Consider the following 15,676-nt stretch of genomic DNA (forward strand, 5'->3'; position numbering starts at 1 on the left):
TGTATATATGTTTGGGGTGACGGACAACTCAATGATCGTATGAAATTTCCGATCAAAGGTCAAAGTCATATTCAAAATTCAAAGTCATATCGTTTTTTTTTTCTATATTTTTATTAAACTCTGGCGGAAAGTTTTTTTTATAACTAACATCAGGCATAGTTGTTATAGCTGAAAATCAGTCACAAAATAGCAAACGATAAAGTCTTTCAGGAAAGATACAGCAAAAGCCTATTTGGAGATGCTTTATTACAAAATCCTTGCAATCTGTTTTCTGTTTTTGTACATGATGCAATCCTAGCTGTTGTATTTTGGGCATGTTGAAGAGGGACAATGTCTTTGAATGGCAGCCCATACGTAAGGGCATTGCAGTAGTCACGTTTAGATGATATAAGTGCATGAACAAGCTTTTGACAGACTTCCTTTTTAAGATACTGGCGTATGCGACCTGTTGTGTTTCTTGAGATTATAACAGTCATCAAATGTTACACCAATGTTACGTGCTGAATCCACTAACTGCACAGAACACGATCCAATATAATGTTGATGTGGTTGATGGGACATGGAAGCCTGTTGAACTGAGAGGACCTACGTTTTGCCATCATTAAGCTGTAGTTTATTTTGGGTCATCCATGCTTTGATATCATGTGCAAACAAGGTTTTGGCTACATCGATACATATTAACTTTCCCTTGCAGTATGTGTGATTATTAATTTCAAGGTGCGGACCCAAAAATCAATTTCATTTGATTTATTCAACTAAGTGTAGAAAAGGGTGTCATTCAGTTGTGTACATACTGTCAATGCTGTCATTCGTTTTCTGTCATTCGGATTGTCATTCGTTTTCGGGTCACCCTAATTAGAGTTCATGGTAATCACAGAATATTAACATTACCAAACTCAGCATTTCATCTCATAATTCACCAGTTGAAAGACTAATACACGTATACTATGATAAAAATATCCATCCAGTGAAAGATTATGCAGTATGGTTTCTGACAAGGCTGTAGCCGATGCATTCCGTCACAGTGCATACAGGAATGTCAAAACAATCCATATATGATGTTCATAGCTAACTATTATAATTATAACCCACAAGTACAGTGATGAATTTGTCGGTAACAGCCTGGAGAAAATTGTTACGTTTTACTATTATATAATATTACTGTATGTAATTTCATCTGTCTATTTTAAGCATAATGATGTTTTGTTAAATACAATATATTAAAGTACTCTATAGTATTGTATTTTATAGACTAAGTGTAGTTAATTCAGTGTAGTGCAGTAGAGTGCAATGTAATGCAATGCAGTGTTGTGTAGTGTGATGTAGTGTAGTGTAGTCTAGTCTAGTCTAGTGTAGTCTAGTGTAGTCTAGTCTAGTCTAGTGTAGTCTAGTCTAGTCAGGTATAGTTTAGTCTAGTGCAGTCTAGTCTAGTCTAGTCTAGTCCAGTGTGGTGTAGTGTAGTCTAGTATATTGTAGTGAAGTCTGGTATGGTGCACCATGGTGTGGTGTGGTATGGCAAGGTGTGGTGTGGTATGGTATGGTATGGTATAGTATGATATTGTATGGCATGGCATGGCATGGTATGGTATGGCATAGGACAATGTATAGTATGGTAAAGCATAGTATAATATAGTATATGGTACGATGTAAAAACAGCCAAGATTATATAATAATGTGTACACGTGACATGGGTTAGGAAATAACTGAGGTTAATCCGTGTTACTGGATTAACAGGTACTGATGTCATGCAATGAAAAGTCTCGATGTAGTGAACGAATATATTGTGACGCCCTGTAGTGAACAGGTGTGCCATGAAATGAATAGTGATTCCATGCAGTGAACAGGTATTTCATGCAATGAATAGTGATTCCATGGAGTGAACAGGTATTTCATGCAATGAATAGTGATTCCATGCAGTGAACAGGTATTTCATGCTGTGAATAGGGATTCCATGAAGTAAACATATATTTCTTGCAATGAATAGTGAGTCCATACAGTAAATAGGTGTTCGATGCAGTGAGCAGTAATTCCATGCAATGAAGTAACTCTATGCAGTGAAGTGATTCTCCATACAGTGTGACTTTTAATGCAAAGAGCAGTGATTCAATGCAGTGAGCAATGATTCTACTAGAGTGAATAGTGATTTCCTGCAGTGAATAACATGACTACTGCCGTCGCCGAGCGTTTAGCCAATAAGTTCATATGTATAGCATTTAAAGATACATTGTCGTTCTCGCCTCCAGTCACGACCTGCCTAGACTGGCTACCATGATCGTAAATGACACAACCAAACACCAAAGGTCTTCGATATCTCGATTGCAAACCTACCAGTAGGATCCATCTAGTCATGTTAAAGACAGGACTATTTACACATCAACAATCCCACTTCCGCTGGTTTTTAATAACAACCTGCAAAGTTGCACCCGTGTCCTTTCCTAGCATTTCGCAATAGTCAGATCGCGGTTGTTGTGGTTTGTGGCATTGGTCGTCAACTTCATTTTGAACAGATCTAAGTTTTGCAAGATCCTCTTCAAAATCTCCCTCATAACTTTTAACCTTTTCCCAGAATGTTTTGTTAAAATATTCATATAATGGCCAGTCCAAGTTTGACTGTTTTTTTATTATCCCTTCCAGATCCGGTGTGATAGGCATTCGTATTCCTCCATGAATCCTCTGAGACCTGTACACCATATCTTCGTACTCCCAACACATCATCTTTCGCAGTAAGACGAGTGACTCGTCGTAGTACTCAGTCAACATTATTAAATCAAATTCGCTATCGAGCTTCCTGATCGAATTATGGATGAACGTGTCATTCATTAGTTTAGGCCTACCTAGTACTAACCTGTCAAAATTGCCATTAAACATATGAGAATGATTTGGTTCTCGTATCCGTTCGGTGGCATTAAAAATATGAGTATGATTCAGTTTTTGTGTTGTAATACTAGTATCGTTTTGCGAGACAAAGGTTTGCAGATAAGCTGAGAAAGGATTTGAGAATTGACGATAACCGTCATCATAACGGTAATAGTAGAATGAGGATTCGGCCCTTGTTATGGGTGATCTCAGAATTGTAAAATATTTGCCATTCTTTATGATTTTATCCAGCGCTTTTCGATTATACCCCAAGTGGTTTGCAATAAAGTTGTAACCTGGAAAATTTGTACAATTGTAGGGATGAATCATCACACTGTTACTCGTTCCGTTCATACGCATATGTATTGTTAATCTGTCATCTAGAGCTGCAACAAGATCATGTTTTAAACCGTACCGGAATAAAAGTGTTGCCAGAGTAGTGCTACCGGTTTTTTCGGTTTTTATGAACACAAAATTGCGTTGAGGTTCACATGGAAGTTTCAAGGGTGATATTATTGTATTCGTTCGTTGATGGGTAAGGCTACCTCTTTGATTGGCAAGTTTACCTCGCAGGTTACTTAGTGTTTTCATTCTAGAAACAAGATAAGTGTAAATCCTATGGTTAGTGTATTGATAAACTGTTTCTAATTAATATTGCACGACCATAATGGCCGTTTGCTCTAAAGCCAACCGTTAAGGGGCGTGATTGCGATGACAGACAAATGGTTAACACAATATAACCCTTGCATTGAGTAGTTTTCTAGATATGGAGCTGATGTACAGTGAATTTCACAATACTGTTCAGCTTTTCTGTTTGATACAATCACACAGAAACTGGACATGCTACACTTTAAGATAGCAAGATTTAATGAGTACAGTTCTGTGCTACATTTTGTCGAAGTGAGATGAACTAAGCATGCCACCAAACAAACGTTAAATGAACACCGCAAATGATATTTTACGCACCCTTCATCACGTGTTTGGATATTGGTGCGGGAATGCACGGAGTTGCAATACATTTAAATGGTTTATTTCATTTAGCCTACCATCACGAACATGCAGCAAAATAAATACGATCTTCCATGTGATATGCAGTTTCTGTGGGGTTTCTGCGAGGTTGTATCAAGCAGAAAAGATTAACAGTAATGTGAAACTCCCCGTAAGTTGTCACTGCGCATCACACGCATACACCCTCATGATAAACTCAATCACAATCGAGTAACGGCCCGACCATTGCAAGCAATAATGCAAGCAGAGCATACTTGCGGTATGATTCATAAGGGTATTACATTTAACAAAATTACCACAGAGTAATGTGTATACTTACGGCGAGACTGGCTTAATGTTGTTGCTTTGCTGTCGTAATGATGATGACAACCAAAACCTAGAAATTCCGACAAGTGTTATAGTGACTATAAACACCACTACTATACGCATTTTGTTCCTCATTGTTGTAGTTTAGCTATTGGGATTCGATTTTCTCCTCTCCTTCTCTTTGTAGTCAAACTACTCAATATTCCGTTCTTACCACCTACAGGGATAACCTAATCATATTATGTTGGAGCGTTGATATAAACGTGATGACGTTATCGCGTCCTCATGATCATGTGACTTACCTTCAGACTGGAGGCGGAGTTTGTAGTAAACTGAATCGAAGTAACCAATCAAAACTGTCTGTCAGTACTGTTACTATTGTTTTTGACATGCACTGTTTACCCTTTCTCCAGCGGCTGCAGAAGATTTTGATAGCTAGAATTTCGGTAGGTTATATTCATTTGCTCCACCTCTCGGGCACTAAGTAGGGGGAGCACACTTTCCTACTACACTATATGACGTAGTCTGAGAGATAATTGGGGCAAAAGATCATTCCTAGACTACTGGAAACACTGGATAATGCAATGACGGGATGTCTATGTTAACAACATGCTACATCAAGGAACTTAGTTATGTTTATGACAACATTACAAAAAAACCAGACAGACAAACAGACAGACAGACAGACAGACAGACAGACAGACAGACAGACAGACAGACAGACAGACAGACAGACAGACAGACAGACAGACAATCAAACAAACAAAACATCAACATTAACCAATATGACATGCACGACAGAATAATCACGGCAATTAAAAATAGGTAGCCCAGGTTTAGCTATTTATGTTGACGACAAATGTAAAATAAAAACAAACAAACAAACAAACACATGACAAAGAAAGAAGCAGACAGACAGACAGACAGACAGACAGACAGACAGACATATCAACACTGACTAAAATGATAGAGACGTGTACGGTAGAGTAATTACGAGAATAGTCTAGTTATTACGCGTGTAGTGGTTTTCATTTCCCACATCTCTCTGTCCAGAGATGATCGTAGCGTGATCGTAGAAAGATACACATGAGCTGTTCAACACACTGTTGCGATCATCAGACGACTAACGGTATAGTATAGTTCTATGAAGTTCTAAATTCAAAGTTCAACAAATTCCATTTCAAGTGATATGGGTGCCACAGTGGAAGTTGGTCAATACATATCGATTTTGATGTCGGCACTTTGATATTAATGCTGAACGTTTATTTAATAAAATTGTCAGCAGTACATTATGCATAGCTTTTCTGCCAGGCAAAGGTCACATCGCTTTGATACTTTTAAATTGAATGCCGCATGTTTGATGCCTGACCAGTCATTGAATGCTATACTCTTGGCCTTTCCGCTTTATAGCTAAAATGATATAGGCTTGGTGTTACACTCATGGGACATTACTTTTTTTTGACACAGAGCTAGATATATTCCAACTCTAGACTAACAATAACAGAGACACAATAAACACAGAATGATCCTTTTTCCAGTCACATTAAAACACTGATTATGATAAGCATTGCACTATTCTTTCACAGTGCATAAAAACTGGCTTCTAATGAAAACATTACACATCTGGACAAATCATCCAGCATCAATGGTTTATTCTCTAACTGATAATCAATATTAAACTTGATTACTTCTACATCCCCACTGTGTTCGGCACTAATTATGTCATTGTTTATTTTGCAATTAGAAGTTATCTGAGGGTGTGTATCAAATGTCAAGTCACATGAATGAAACACCAAGCCTACATCATTTTAGCTGTAAGTTCCATACATGTTTTGATATCTCAGCAGCTGCAGCTGTGGTATCTCTTATTTGTGATGTATTGTTTGTGACAGGTTTTGAAAGGGTTATCTGTTAAAACAATATAATGTTCCCTGTTATCGTCTGTCTTGGCATATTACAACTGCTATACATGTCTTCATTTTCAAAACAGTATTCACAGTGACATACTTCCCACACCCTCACGGCTCCCCACTAGCCAGCGATCATGGTGAACTGATCGGCTGAATACACAATTAGACATATGCAAATCGTGCAATCTGTTCATATGATGAATCCATCAGAAGGTGTCATCATGAGAGTTTTGTGGGATACGGATTGTATTGTAATCTAATTTATGTTTCTTATATTTTTGCTCTTATCACTGTGGCAAGGCATGGCTTAAAGTGGACCTGTGGGTGAGGATTTGGTATTTATTTTAGATTTTTAATTTGTAAAACAATTCTATCATGGCTTCCCACTTGAAAAATCAATGTAACACAACATATGCCAAGTTCTTATTGGTAACCCATGAATTGCAAAAGATCAAAATATCTTATTCTTAAACAAATCTGCAAGATAATGAGGGACAGACACAGACTTGATCTATGTAGTTTCACATTGATTTATCATGTAGGAAGCCATGATAAAGTACTTATATAAATTAAAAATCTGAAATAAATACCAAATCCTCATCCATTTGTCCACTTTAAATACTACTATACTAGCAACTATAAATCGGAGGATGGGCAAAAATAAAACCAAATCAAATGAGCAGTTACGATAGCTGAAATAGTGCAGCAGTACTACAGGTAGGCTAAGCTGCGGTCAGTATCAACCGGGCAGGATGGTATGACACAATGACGTGGACATGTGGACATGGTCATGGGACATGTTGATGTTTAAGATGTAGTGCGCCACCACCGGTGACCTGTTTTGCAAAGACGCCAAAAATAAGTTTCAGATCATGGCGGCATTCAAAGTTCGACGCATACTAGAACTTAGCAGTCGAATAAAATAGGGAGTAGGGGAGCCTAAAATGCGCTGTTCACACAGAATATTGGCACTTTTGCTGGCAACAGTTCTTATAGGGTTTTCCACCGCAGTTGAGCTAGGTATGTTAATAGCACATTCATATAAATTGCTGTAAATCAAAAACATGTTTTGTCTGTTTTGTAATAACAATAAATTAACAAATGTCGAGGCGGGAAATCGAAACTGTGTCGACATCTCCCTTTTAACCAGCTGCAATAACTGTGGATTTTGTTTGGTTGATATTAACGTTACGACAAAATATTCCCAATAGCCCAAAATGCAACCTCTTTCAATTGCTTTCAAAATATTTGATGACATCATCTGGTTTTGAACGGCGAAATATGAGGCTAATGTAATGGCTAATGTACATGTATGTGATTTTGAAAAAGTTTTGGAGATCTGGTGATAGGTCTTAACATTAATAGTAGTGTGAATTGTCAAGCCGTTTTAGGTGAAAGTGGTAGGCATCTATTATCTTGTTTTTATTTCAAATGTTGTTTCCCTTAGTGGCTGAAATTGCTGGAAGTAAGAGTAGTCGTTATTCGAAAAATACTCTAAATCTCTGTCGAAACAACTAGATGATGTGGGTAGTTCGATCCAACATGATGTCAGAAACCATGCTATTTTTCAAATTTGTAAATAATTTTAGACAAAGGGTAAAAGACTTACAGACAAGAATGGCATTTTGATATTACACATTTATCTAGCTGCAACAATTTTAGTGTTTGCTGTGATTTTGAGGGTTTTTTCTACTGTTTTTGTGTTTGTTGTCGTTCCGATGGAAGCAAACGCTACAATTCATGTAACATAAACGCAGATAGACGAGATCACGCTGAAAACGTGAGCGAGATATCACTATCAGCGTACTACTACCCGTTTCAAAATGTGTGTATATCTGATCATTTCTTGGGTCTTGAAGGCTCTGTAATTAATGTTGGGGTTAGGAAATGTCCAATTTGGCAGGTACGGCGTAATTTAGCAAAAAAAAAATCACTCAACATTGCGATTCAGATCTGAATCACTTCCGTGTATTTGCATTTACGTTTAATATGTACAACTTACAGGAATATTGTAGCGTTTGCTTCCAGCTAAACATCAGAACGACAAAACGCACAACTTGAGAAGAACAGGGAAAAACCTCAAAAATCACAGCAAACACTACAATTATTGCAGCTAACATTCATCTAGCATGTAGCCGTGTAGGCTTGATCTTTACTGTAAATCTAAATTACAACTTGAACCTAAAAATGTCATAGGGGTTTGTTTAACCATATACCCCAGGCGAAACCTATCAGATTTGATAATCCAATTTCTAGCAAGGTGTTAAGGGATTCTTGCTGACTTTACCTCAAAGAAATGCTGGCAGAGATGCGACCCTTTTGTGTAGGCTTTTCGATGTAGGTAGATTTATATATATATATATATATATATATATATATATATATATATATATATATATATATATATATATATATATATATATATATATATATATATATTTTCAAGTGTGAGTGTATAGTTCATGTAGTTATGGTTTTTGTTCCAAATGGTCTCTGTGTTATTGGTTTCTTCCCAGATGTACAACCATTACAGATTGGAAGAACAGTTTTATATTGTCTTTTTAGGTTGATATCAGTTTCCGCATCCACTATACCTAGCAAGACTTCACAATTTTCTCGATTTTATTTTATTTTTCTTACTAAAGAAACGTTTAAGGTCAGTGGTGAAAAACTAGGTAGGGTCAGGTAACCGGAACCAAACAGTTTTTTTTCTGCCTTATTATTACACTACTTATCAATAAAATAGACCTTTAATTTGATATGCACAATTTCTAATTATTGGTATTTTAATAATTTTCATGGTATATATTGTTGGTTGTTTGATCAAAAAAAATAATATCCAAATTAGGCCTTTAGAAAAATGTTGTGTGGTTTCAGTTACCCGACCCCCACCTAGTTTTTCACCTAGAAAAAAAAAGTCTCAACTATACAATATAAAACTGTTCTTCCAATCTGTAATGGCTATACATCTGATGAGAAGAAATCAGTAACACAGAGACCATATAGAAAACAACAGAAAACATAACTACCTGAACTAGACTCTCACACATGAAAAGAAATAATACTACTGAAATATAGTTTAAAAAATCTACCTACCCCACCTATTCTAAAATTGAGTGTAATCGGAACCACACAATTTTTTTTTGTTAGGCCTTGCAGCTATGCAATTAAGTTTAACCTTTCTCTTTGCTACAGAGGAATCCTATGAAGGCTGTTACAAGGATGAAGCCCATGACAGAGAAAGCAGGTTGTCAGGAGGCAGTTACAGTATCAATGGACTTGACCCCATGCAGTGTATAAGCTTGTGTAAGAAGACCGACTATGCATATGCAGCAATACAGAAGGGTCATATATGTTTGTGTAGTCAGGATATAGGGACACACAGTGACAGTGATGAGAAAGGCTGTGATATTCCCTGCATTGGTTCTCCAGTTCATGTGTGTGGTGGCAATGAATATGTCAGTATGTACAGCACTGAAACATCTGTGAAGGATTTCCAGATACATGACCCAGGTAAAGGTTTATTCTCTGCCCTCATGATTTCACGGACTAGGCATCCTAGCCACCCACAGCTATATTTTAAAACTTGCTTATTTATCTTTGATCTGAAAACCAACTATTCTCACAAGGAAACGGAAGAAAGTTTGTGTATGGCTGAGTATTTGTTTGGTGTGATAATCTCCTAGAAGTTAAAAGATAAAGCAACTGTTGCGGTAACCGTCCCCCTGGTAATTATAAGATTAGGGGTATTTTGATTTAGATAATAGGAAAACATTGGACAAGATCTCTTTGTTTAGTCAATAAAGAGAGAATTATATACAGCTGAAAATGAGAAAAGTAGCCAGGGAAAGAAGGAAAAGAAATTTTATGTCACAACAAAAATCTCAGTCAGTTGATCAATATCACACAAAAAATAAGTTTTATTTCACCACAAAAATTTAATCAATCAATCAATTGATCGATTGATAAATTAATTACACACTCGCTGCACCCTGTGCTTCCCTCACAATGTTACAAGTGTGATGGCAGGTCTAAATGAAGAGCTAATCCCAAAAGTCACATTTTTGCCAACTTTTTTTTACTCCCTGTGGCCTGAGGATATTTTATCTCACTAATTTTTGTATTGTTTGTATCTGTGACTGTTATCCTTCAGGTTTTCTTGAGTTGTACAAAGAAACCACCCTGGAAATTAGTCTGTCCGATGGCATGGAGGGTTCAGTATTCCAGTTTGACTTTGGTGATAATACATGGGTGAATGAGGAAAAAGACTTCCCAGAATCTCACATCTTCACAAAGATAGGGATGTTCTTAGTGATAGCTACAGCAAGGAACAACGCATCTGGTCCCATAGAAACCAGGAGAGAGATATATGTAGAAACACCTCTATCAGGTATTGTCATCATTTTTGTTGAACGCTCCATCAATTAAACACTTTTGTTTCCCCGAAACCTGCCAGGCCGACAGGGAAGAAAACAAACATAGAAAAATACAATGCTAGTACTAGTATGTTATGTAAAATTCACTTTTCTGTTGATTCATTTTCAGTTTCTTGCAACATTTTGTCTAAATGAAACGAGCTATTACATGCCATAATGCAGGTTTGGGATGCAGACATCAAAACATTGGTGTCTGAGTCTAGTTGCAGTATGTGTTTTCATTTAGACAAAATGTAGCAAGAAATAGAAATTTTACTATCTTAAAGTAGCACATGCAGGTCCAGTTTCTCTGTGGTTGTATCAAACAGAGTCACTGAACGGTAACTTGAAACAGACCATATGTAAATAGTCTATTGTGTCTCACCCTAGATGTAAAGACAAAGTGCAATCCATTCATTGAAGTTGATGACACATTTGAATGTGTAAGTTGGATTCACCAGGGTACAGCTATCAAAGTCACATGGAATTTTAACGACGGAAGTACAGCCACAGAATTCAATGTTGCCGGTAAGTTACAAAATTGTCATATTTTCTTTCTAATATCTTTTTTTTCAAATTGTGCTTCTCAGCCCTACCGGTAATGGGCACAGACTGGTCGAGGGGCTTGAGATGTGACCCATATTCATGCGTACATGAACTTTGACCTGTATATTTTGTTGTAGATGCCCAAAGATTCAGTATTGGACCTACAATTCCAAGAAAACTAGCCAAACAATTCCAGGATTTACTTGAACCACTGGATCAGATAGGTGTCTTTATTATGCCAGCTTATGAGTTCAAACAGACTGGTAAGATAGAGGCATGGGAGGTCTATGCTGTAAAAGAAGGCCAGGTCAAACTGCAGGTAAGTGAATCGACTTAAATTGTCAGTTCATTATATATTTGTTGGCATAAAATGCTGAATTCAGTAGTCAACTTTCATGATCTTTGTTTGACGTGGGAGTTCTGCCCATTTCATATTCACTGAAAATTTAAACTTTTTGTTCACGTTTATCATTCTTATCAGATTTACAGACCGATTTGTGGTGATGAAGAGAAATATTGTGCATTTCATCGTATATGTGTTTCAAGATATCAATCCTGCCCAACAGCCGGTGAAATCGCTTGTAGTAATGGTACCACCTTCTGTGTACAGAATATAACCTGTGAAACTCTCTTCACAACTACTTACCAGATGGAAATGAATGCCACCCATGAGTTGATTCAATGTGACAACGTAACGGCATCAGAATTAGGTGTACAGCATATAGATGGAAAGTGGTGTAATGTATCAATCCCACCTATTACTGGGTATGATCACGAGTATGGTGATTGCATAGATCAGGAACGTTTTGTTGCCATGACACTTGGATACAAGGTTGCTGGGGAGACTATTGTGTACCTTCATCCCGGTTACAATTTAGTCACGTTAGATGTACCCGAAAGAATCAAAGTCAAACCACATGATTTGATTGGCTATATTCCGTATGAGGAGACGTTTCCATGGTATTATCGTAAGGCAGCTTATCCATTAATTGGTGAAATTGCCCAGGTTGTTAACTCAACAACAACGCAGCCTGTGTTCTGTATTGATCAAAACCATGCTGATGTCAAGGATGAATTCAGTCCGTTTAAATTCTCTGTGAATTATTTAGATATCGAGTTCTACATCAAAGCCATCATGTCAAAGAAGAGTTCAAGTTGGATGTCACACAGTTACAGTAGTTCCGGAATGTTTGAAGTTTCCGTCGAATACAATAACCCTTTAGAAACACCTGTACAGGCCCCCTCTTTCTGGATTGCTTCTCAATACCGAGTACTTGGCATCCAAGGAATGGACTTCACTCGTGATCTTGGAATGTATTATGCTTGCACAGATGTACCTTATGAAATGCATGTCGAAGTTACACAAGGTACATTTGCACGTTTGATATGGACCTTTCCTCGCAACACAGTTGTCCACTCTGCACCATATAAAACTGATAGTTTTGAAGATGGTCCCGATATAAAGATAAGTGACAAGCAGTCGTTTCATTTTGATGTTATTGGTAATTACTCAACTCATGTGAAAGCATTCAATAATATCACCGACGTTGAAATTACATTGTATACTATTGCTAGAGAGAGGATTACTGGACTGAATGGTTCATTGGCTCTGTATCCTGGTGACAATACAACTCATGCATGGAATCTAGTTTTAGCTGGGTGCTGGTTTAACTTCACCTCTGCAATCATCACTGGAAATGAGGTTGTGTACAAGTGGAGTTATGGAGACGGTGCTGATTCAGGTGATTGGAATTTTGGCACCCTGTACCAACACTACTATGAAGATCCAGGAACATACACCATTGACATCAACTCTGACAACATAGCTAGTGTGTTGGATCATAGCTTTAAAGTCACGGCATTCAAACCAAACTATGTAAAACTGCCTGATTATGGTACAAGTGAAATTCCAGTAAGAATATTCTGTGAAGTGACTTGGCATAGTGGGGAAGGTCTGGAATTTGAATGGAGTTTTGGTGATGAGGAAATGGAAACTGTGTATAACACTGGTGAAGTTTACCATAACTATACCACTTTCAACACCTATGAAGTTGAATGTACTGTTAAGAACTTCAAAAAAGTTACTGACAGCAACACAATCATCATTCAAGACCCTGTGGAAGGCGTGGCACTTGACAACATCACTGAAGTCCTAGCAACGGGTGATGAAATTGAATTCCATGTGACTTGGACTAGAGGCAATGATGTTAGTTTTCATTGGTATTTTGGTGATGGTGAGGAAGCATCAACAATTGACCCAACAACCACACATGTGTATCCACTAGTCGGTTATTATGATGTCACTGTAAACGTCTCTAATGTTGTGTCCTGGATGATGTCTCCACCCATGAGAATTGAATTACAGGAACGCATCACAAACATCATTATTGAAAGTTCAAACAGCCCTATCAAGGTCTATGTAGAAATCAGGGTCACAACTGCAACAGGAAACAAAATCTTTTACGACTTCGATTTTGGTGATGGGTTTAATGAAACTAACACGTTATGGAGTCTGAATGGACATGAATATGCAGTGCCAGACACGTACACTATTGTGACCAGAACACATAATGCCGTAAGTGAACAAACAGCACACACTGTAATCCAGATTGATGCCCTTATAGGAGACGCAGGCCTCCATGCTGTATCACCACACATCAAACAAGAAGTGTTGGAGGCTCAGTGTGTAGCATTCAATGGTAGTAATGTAATTATGACATTTGACTGGGGTGATGGTACAACTAGTGGACCCTATGACGCCACCTATACCAGAACTAAATCTTTCTTTACAGGTAAGTTTCCTTTCAAGCATTTTGGTTGTAAAATTTGAATCTATCCACGAGTTTCTCAGGTTCCCGCTATGAATATAAAAATTAGGTGAGTTTTGCAAGACGCCAAATTTCTTCTCGAGCAGTAGTTTTTGTAGTTGAGTGCTGTAAATTGGTAAAAAAAAACTGGTACTTTCCAGTAATTTTTAGACTTCTCTCTAACAATGTTTGTTAAATTAATATTATTTTATTTTGATAAGTTTCCACTCCATCTGTTGTTTCCAGTATTTTGTTGAGTTTCTTCTCCAAAATATTTCTCATGGGATTTAGGCAGCAATCACCCCAGAACAAAACAAAGAACACAAAGTGATGGAAATATAGAAGTAAATGAAAACATCTGGCTACTTTCACCACATCAGATTTTTTTAATCAGATTGACATGTAACATAGCCTCTCTATTAAGGACGGATGAAAACCAATGATTTGTTTCCCAACGAAAGTTTTCTTCTGTAGTGAATATGTGCAGTAAACACTTGCGTCTGTCTTGTTTTTATTTTATCACCCAGGAACCCATGTGTATACAGATGAAGGTTCGTATCGTATCAAATGTTACATGGAGAACCCTTGGAGTGATAAAGTAGCCAGAACCACGGTAACAGCTCAAAATAGAATCATGGAAGTCACCTTCAGCCCTGATGTAGCCGTAAAAGGTAAGAGTAACTGTACAAAGAAGTAACTATAATATAAACATAACTTGAGTGGTTTTTGTATTTGTCAAGATAAAGAGAAATATGGTAAATTGTTTATTGTTGTTATTAGTTATTGTTTGAGGTCTATATAAACGATCATAAAAAGTAATAACAAAAAATCAATAGAGAATATCTCGCCAATGCCTGCACTGGAGAGAAACATAAATAAACTGGAGAGGTACATAAATAAACAGACTGTACATAAACATTGCCACTGTCTGAAGTTGTAGACACTTTTCCGTCATCCCAAAAGGCTTTCCCATAAACCCTTGCAGGAAATCCCCAAATGGCTGAACACATGTCAAGTACAGTAGAGCTTTTTTTCAAGACTTTAAAGTTGACTAAGTCGCCAAAGATTAATTTCATCACCCAAAATCATATTAAATTCAAAGTAGTAATCAATACAAGTGTACCAAAGGCATGAGTCTGACTGGACTTTTCCTTTATTTAAGTCATTATTTCATGACAGTATTAAAAGGTTTGTTACCTCACTAAATCGGTAGACATTTTACTAAATAAAGTTGTATGTGGTTTCAACAATTTGATGTACTTTTGTCCGATGACAGGAGAGATATTCCAGTTTGTTGTCAACCCATTCTCTGGTGGTACACACAATGTCTCATTTTCTTGGGATTATGGTGATGGAATCCATTATAATACATTAAACTTTGTACATGATTATGTCTACACAGAAGCAGGTAAGAATGGTTAAATTATGGAGTATTTTTGGCCCTTTTGTACCTTGATGTATTTCTTTTATAAGATGTCTGTCTACTTGGGCCTAGAACAAAAGTTGTTTGGTTCCGGTTACCCAACCCCACCTAGTTTTTCACTGCCGACCCTAACTTTTCTTTACATGTTCGAGAAAAAAATAATAAAATCATGAAAATTGTGAAGTCTCACCAGAAATAGTGGGCGCGGAAACTGACATCAACTAATAAAAAGACAATAAAAAACCTGTTCTTCCTGTCTGTAATGGCTGTACATATGATGGGAAGAAACCAATAACACAGAGACTATTTGGAAAACACATAACTACCTTACCTAGACATACACAAAAAATAAAAATAAAAATCTACCTACCCCATCTACTCTAAAATTGAGTGTAATTGGAACCA

The sequence above is a fragment of the Glandiceps talaboti genome, chromosome 16 (assembly GCF_964340395.1).
Source record: "Glandiceps talaboti chromosome 16, keGlaTala1.1, whole genome shotgun sequence".
NCBI classification, from domain to species: Eukaryota; Metazoa; Hemichordata; class Enteropneusta; family Spengelidae; genus Glandiceps; species Glandiceps talaboti.